Below are 7,703 nucleotides of genomic sequence, written 5' to 3'. Positions count from 1 at the left end.
AAGGCAGACGCTTAACGACTGAGCCACCTAGGCGCCCCTATAATATCATTTTTGAAATGAAAAAATTACAGTAGTAGAGAACAGCTTAGTGATGCCGTGCTGTTCAAGGATCTCTCTGTATTATTTTTTACAAGTGCATATGAGTCCATAATTATCTAAAGGTATTAAGGTTTAATATAAAAATATGTCAGGTTAATTAACCTGACAATATCAGTGATAATATCAGGCAAAATATATTTCATGGCAAAAAATAAAAAAACCCTCACAAGAAATAAGGTGGGTCACCTTGTAATAATAACATTTTCAAATCACCAGGAAGATAGTAATTCTAAACTTGTATGCATCTAACAACATAACTTTAAAATACAGAGCAAAAGTTGGCAGAACTAAAAGAGATTTTAACAAATACACCATCACAGAGAGCACATCTCTCTCAGTAATAAAAGATAAAGCAAACAAAAACTATCAATAAGGATAAGGAATACTTGAACAACTCAGTTAGTAAGCCTGTCATTCATGGAATATGGCACCCAGCAAAAGAAGAAAACACATTCCTGGGAAGCCTGGGGGTCTCTGTTGGTTAACCATCTGCCTTTGGCTCAGGTCATGATCCCAGAGTCCTGGGATCGAGTCCTGTATGGGACTCCTTGCTCAGCGGGAAGCATGCTTCTCCCTCTGCCTGCTCTGCCTGCCACTCCCCCTGCTTGTGTTCTGTCTGACAAATGAATTTTAAAAAAATCTTTAAGAAAAAAAGAAGAAAACACATTCCTTGTTTGCACACTTGGAACATTTACAAATACTGACCAGGTGCTAACCTACAGAAGAAGACGCAAAGGATTGGTGTCAGACCATCAACTCTGGCCACAATGTATTTAAGTTAAGAATCAATAACAAAAAAAAATAATTACAGAACACTACATGTTTGAAAAATTTAAAACAATTGTAAACAACTCAAAGAAAAAAATCTTACAGAAATTGAAAAATATTTAAGATCAAACCATGACTAAAATATCGCATATCAAAACCTGAGGGATGGAGCTGAAGTGGCATTTTGAGGGAAAATTAGAGCCTTAATATCCACCTTAAAAAAGAAAGTATTCAAAGGCACCTGGCTGCTTCAGTAGGTTAAGCGTCTGCCTTCAGCTCAGGTCATGATCCTGAGGTCCTGGGATCGAGCCTACGTTGGGCTCCCTGCTCAGTAGGAGAGTCTGCTTCTCCCTTTCCCTTTACCCCTACCCCTGCCTGTGCTCTCTCTTGTGCATGCGCTCACTCTCTCTCTCAAATAAATAAATAAGTAAAATCTTATTTAAAAAAAGAAAGTATTCAAAATTAATTAGCTAAGCATTCTAATATTAGAAATTAAAAATTGTAACAATAATAAATCCCAAAAAACAGAAGATAAATAGATAAGAGAAAGAATACAATATAAAAATACAATAGAGATGGGGCGCCTGGGTGGCTCAGTTGGTTAAGCGACTGCCTTCGGCTCAGGTCATGATCCTGGAGTCCCGGGATCGAGTCCCGCATCGGGCTCCCTGCTCGGCGGGGAGCCTGCTTCTCCCTCTGACCCTCCCCCCTCTCATGTGCTCTCTCTCTCTCATTCTCTCTCTCTCAAATAAATAAATAAAATCTTAAAAAATAAAAATAAATAAAAAATAAATAAAAATACAATAGAGAGATCAACAAAAGTAAAATCCATATTTTTGAAAAGCTTAATGAACTAGACAAACTTCTGATGAGATTAATAAAAAGAGAAAGAGATTGAGAGAAAGAAGGAGAGAAGACTCAAATAAATACAATTAGTTAAGGAAAAAACATAAACACAGATGCAGCACATCTTGCAAATGTACGTCAGAAGATGTGTACAAGAATATTCATAGCAATACATTCATGGTACTAAATAACTGGGAAAAAAACCCACAAATATCCATCAAATCAGAGTGCATAAATAATGATGTATTCATACAATGCAATACTGCTTGGAAGTGAAAATGAATGAACTATACCTAGAAACATCAAAATGGATGAATCTTTTTTTTTAATACTTTTAAAAAAAATTTTATTTACTCATTTGACAGACAGAGAGACATCGAGACAGGGAACACAAGCAAGGGGAGTGTGAGAGGGAGAAGCAGGTTTCCTGAGGAGCAGGGAGCCCGAAGCAGGGCTCGATCCCAGGACACCGGGATCATGACCTGAGCCAAAGGCAGACGCTTAATGGCTGAGCCACCCAGGTGCCCCCAAAATGGATGAATCTTAAAAACAAAATGTTGAGCATGATAAAGAAAAGGCACAGATGAATACATGCCTTACGATTCCATTCACAAAAACGCTAAATGGATAAAACAAAACAATACAGTTCTTGTTTACAGATTCACACATATAGGAGTGATATTAGAAATTTGCTGACTATTCAGAACAGGCACCAACCAGAGTGGACACCCAGCCAACCCAAACAGACACCAGCTGTAAACAGTGGGAAATGCTGTATCTGAGCAACGGGCTGAATGTCAGTCCTCTGTACCATCATGGTACAATTACAAAGAAATACATGAGAGTGATTAGCACAAAATTCTTGTTAGTAGTTATCTTGGTCTGAGAGGAACTAGGAAGCAATAGGGGAGAGGAACCACAGGGGGTCTACGATAATTGTTCTGATCTCTTATGTCGGGTGGTTGGTTCAAGGATGCTCCTTTTATGATGATGATGATGATGATGATGATGATGATGGTGGTGGTGGTGGTGGTGGTGGAGGAGGAGAAGAATATTGTACCAACTTTCTCTTTTATATGTTTGATATATTTCACCAAAACCTTTTTTTTTTTTAAGAACACTGGATTTAGGTTCAAAAGTCTTGGGTTCCACATTCTATATAAATTTCTTACTAACTAAAGCTCAAAAAGTGTGACCTAACCACCTATGGTAATGGACTCAAAACTGGCCTCCTGAGTCTAGAGCTCACTCTTTTACACCTGTTTCCACTGCAGAGCTTCCTTTAAGTTCCATTCTCATGAATGTGAATGGTTTGTCAAATGTAAAAGTTGTTGAACCCAGGGCTGCCAGGGTGTGTGACTCCAGGGTCACCATGCACACAACTGTCTATGGAATTGGTCTTCCAGCCAATGGAAGTGGCACTCCTTGGGTTTCTATAACCTGGTGCTACTAGCTCACTGGAGGAGAACTTCTTGAAAGAGAAATTTGCCACCGGTTCAGGACAAAAAAGATTGTCTATGGCAACAAAATCATTAGACAGGAGTTTAAAAGGTTAAAACTTCTAAATCCAAATCAACTTCCAACATCTAGTCCATTTCTTTATAATAACTGTTGTCAGGGCCCAAATTTTACCCTTTACAAAGCATCTTCGCACCCATTATCCCAGGCCCACCCAATCAGTGCTTCCACTGACCTAATTCACAACTGGAATTGGGGCTCATCTCTTTCAGCTTTGGCAAGTTGCTCCGTGACATTCCCTGGGGTGCCTCTCTCTCCTGTATGTCCCTTGGGATAGTCCAATCTGTAGCCCACTGACATCCAACATTCCCCAAGGCCCTTACAGAATCTCCCCAGTAGAAATGGATCTTTGTTACCCCATAAAAGCACTACATTGGGTGTTTGTCTCCATACATTTGAAGCATCTAGCAGATTCATCTCTTTACCTCTCTGTTCTTTAGGATTCCACTAACCAGTTTTTCAACCTCAGCATTACTGAGATTTGAGTCCAGATAATATTTTGTTTTAGGGGACTGTCTTATGCACTGTAGGACATTTGGCAGTATATCTGGCCTCTACCCACTAGATGCCAATACCTCCTCCCTTCTTCCCTACCCCCATCCCACTGTGACAGCCAAAAGTATCTCCAGACATTACCAAATGTCCACAAAGGGTTAAAATCATCCCTTATGGAGAACCACTGCTCTAGGCTATGAGCACCTTGAGGACAGAGCAGTGACTTATTCACTCCGTATCCCGACTGTCTAACATTGTCCTGGGACAGAGGAGCTTACCAGTATAGAAAAATCACCTACTATGTGCCAGATATAGTCTGATATAGGTCAATGTTGACCCTCCAGTCATTCAAGGGCACCTTCTTGTTTTTTTGCCATATCTTCATGCAAACAATACTAATATTTGCTTGATATTTTCCTTTACATTGACTCATTTTATCCCAAATCAGTCACTCAACATGGTACCTACATACAGTAAGTAGGTACAGCACCTAATACAGAGAGAGTGCTTAGTAAATATTCGTGGACTCTAAGTGAATTTCCCTTTCCAGCTCTCAGTATCAGCTTCATGGAAAAAAACTGATTCCTTGATTACCTACCTAGTCAGGGACCTCTCAGTTCTGTAACGAATAAACCCCCAGAATTTTGAAATTTTGACACACAGGATTTTATTTTCCACTTGTGAACAGTCCATCTAGGGTGTTCCCGATCGCCAGGTGACTCTCCATGTGGCAAATGAGCACCCTCTTCTTCACAGCGAGGCCCTGAAGTGACACACATCACTTACACTCACCTTCCACTAGTGAGAACCACTCCCAAGACCCCAGCTCAGTGCACAGGGGCCTGGAAAACAGAGTCATTAGCTGGCCAGCTTCATCCCAGTGATGCCTCAATACTGTGGAACTAGGTGCGCCATCTTGGTGGACAGCTAGCTGGCCTTGCCTCAGCTCATGTAAGGTATTGTCAGCTCACATCTCAGACTTCTTTCTCCCCCAGAATGTCCCCTCCAAAGCATCCTATCATCCAGGCCAGCTAACTATGCTAACTAATGTAACCAAGAAGAACAGAAAAGGGAAATGCTTATCTACAATGGGTTCCCGAATCAACATGCTCTCCCATCCTTTCCACCTTTTGCCATTAGATAAACGGTAAAACCAAGTGAGGAGAAAAAAATCTACTCAGGATTACCCACCAAGTCAGGGGCAGTACAGGACTCTGAGCTGTCTGTCTACACTAGGATGCCAGCAATGAGGCCCGTCTACCCACCTTCCATGGAAGCAGCCTGGGAATTAGTGCGGATGCCTACGCCCTGCTCTGGAGTTCCTGACACCTCTTGGATCTAGGCCCTTTCAAAAGGAGCATTTCAAATAGGAGCCATCAACACGTACAGAGGGTGGGTCTTAATCCACAGAGGATCATTAGCTTCACCCAAGTGATGGGACATCCATCAGCACCTCCCATTCTTCTACCAATTATCTATCTGCTAATTATCTGGGATTAAGAATTGACACGGAGCGACATGGTCATTAACCACATATTTGCACGGCTTATTCATGTTAGTGGGGCTGCTCGGTCTAACCGAGTCTAATTGGACACGCCCACAATGCTGCACAACATATTTACATCTACTTGGCTGTCAGCAGCGAATAAAGGATGGTGGGATGTGTTTACTTGCAAAGGGACTTGGATCTTGGCAAAAGCTTTTTTGCAGGCATGCTGGGCGTCCTGGCTTTCTGGCAGTATGGACTGTGGCTTAACTCAGAGCACACAATTATTTGTCAAACATTTGTTAGCTCAAGCACTGTAGCAGACACAGCACTGGCCCTAGGAGGTTTCACAAAGGTGAATGAGACACTGTTCCTACCACCTTCAAGGTTTATCTCCAGTCAAGGAAACATGCAAGCAGAGGGAACTAAGAGCTTTGAGAGAAGGAAAGCAGAATGCCATGGGAATGCAACACCAGGAAAGATCTGGTTGGTCTGAGAAATCAGGGGAGGCCTCAGAGAGGAGACGGCATTTTCAGCAAAAAGCCAGATAGAGAAAGGAATTCTAGGCGGACGGAACTGCAAAAGCATGGGCACAGAGATGTATGAGGAGATCAAGGAGTGACCTAGTGTGGATGACACACATGTCACAGGGGGAAGGAGGTGCCTGGTAGACTGGGTCATACCACTGAGAACACTGAATGTTCGGCCAGGGTTTGGAAATGTTTCCTCTGGGTACCAGGAACATGGAAGCAATTTTGTTTTGGTGTGTATGTGTGGGTGGGTGTGTTTTAGTAAACTTTTTTTGAAATATAGCATACATACAGAAAATCATAAACATTTTCACAAACTGACCACACCTATGTAAGTATCATCCAGCTAAAGAAACAAATCCCCAAATCCCTGTTGGCCCCCTTTTAGGAACTACCCAATCACAAGACAAACCACTATCCTGACTTTAACATCATACATTAGTTTTCCCTATTTTCTTGCATTTGGCTTCTTTCACGCAACATAATGTTTTCAAGACTCGTCATGTGGTTCTACATAAATGTATTTTGTTCTTTATCATTGCTAATATGCCATTGTGTGAATGTATCATAATTATTAACAAGCATTGGGTAGTTCCCAGGTAGGGGCTGTAAATCTTGCTGCACATGTCTTTTGGTGCTTGTCTGGATGTACATTTGTTGGGTACCTACCCAGCAGTAGAGCTATAGGGTCATAGGGTATGCACATATCTATGTGAATAGACACAGTTAGTTTTGCAAAGCTGTTCTGTCCATTTACACTCGCACAGGCAATGCATGGGAGTTCTGGGAATTCTAGATCCTTGCCAACACTTGATATTGTCGGTCTTTTTTATGTTTTACGCTTGTTTGTTTGGAGGGGAGTGCCATGATCCCACCCAGGCTGAAGGCTAGTCACTCTGGTGGCAGCACAGAGTGGGGTGGCTAGAAAAGAGGGAGCTAGGGGCGCCTGGGTGGCTCAGTCAGTTAAGCGGCTGCCTTCGGCTCAGGTCATGATCCCGGCCGGGGTCCTGGGATCGAGCCCCGTGTCGGACTCCCTGCTCAGTGGAGAGTCTGCTTCTCCCTCTCTCTCTGCCTACTTGTGCTCTCTATCTCTCTGTCAAATAAATAAATAAAATCTTAAAAAAAAAAAAAGAAAGAAAAGAAAAGAGGGAGCTGGCACGAAAGGACCCGTCATGACGTCAGACAGTAAGGCCCAGGAGAGGGGTAATGAAATCAGTGGCAATAGAACTAGAATAAAACAGGCTGATAAAAAGAGACACTGAAGGGGTGAATACACAGAACATGAATGCAAGGTAGAAGTGGACTTAAGAGGGAGATGGAGGGGCAGTTGCAGTAGTGCTCTCCGAGTTCCTTTCTCCCTCCCCGTGCCACCCGGGATGGCCTCCCAGAACCGCGACCCAGCTGCCACCAGCATCGCCGCTGCCCGCAAAGGAGCCAAGCCCAGCGGGGGCGCCGCCCGGGGCCCCGTGGGCAAGAGGCTACAGCAGGAGCTGATGACCCTCATGATGTCTGGTGACAAAGGCATCTCTGCCTTCCCTGAATCCGACAACCTTTTCAAAAGGGTTGGGACCATCCATACGGCAGCAGGCACAGTGTATGAAGACCTGAGGTATAAGCTCTCCTGGAGTTCCCCAGTGGCTACCCTTACAACGCGCCCAGGGTGAAGTTCCTCACCCTGCTACCACCCCAACGTGGACACCCAGGGGAACATCTGCCTGGACATCCTGAAGGACAAGTGGTCTGCCCTGTATGATGTCAGGACCATCCTGCTGTCCATCCAGAGCCTGCTAGGAGAACCAAACATTGATAGTCCTTTGAACACGCATGCTGCCAAGCTCTGGAAAAACCCCACAGCTTTTAAGAAGTATCTTCAAGAAACCTACTCAAAGCAGGTCTCCAGCCAAGATCCCTAACTGTCCAGCCTCTCTGTGTTGTCTTTTTATTTTCTCCTTAGATAGTCT

The 7,703-nt window shown here is 43.3% G+C and overlaps 1 pseudogene; it reads left to right on the top strand.

Moving 5' to 3' along the window:
- Positions 1 to 7,118: 7,118 nt before the first annotated feature.
- Positions 7,119 to 7,700, top strand: LOC118017916 (annotated as a pseudogene).
- Positions 7,701 to 7,703: the final 3 nt, after the last annotated feature.

The sequence above is a fragment of the Mirounga leonina genome, unplaced genomic scaffold, assembly GCF_011800145.1.
Source record: "Mirounga leonina isolate KUSES-001 unplaced genomic scaffold, KU_Mleo_1.0 Mir_170, whole genome shotgun sequence".
In the NCBI taxonomy this organism is placed as follows: Eukaryota; Metazoa; Chordata; class Mammalia; order Carnivora; family Phocidae; genus Mirounga; species Mirounga leonina.
Note: the sequence above shows the minus strand (reverse complement) of the source record. Positions and strands in the feature narration are given on the sequence as shown.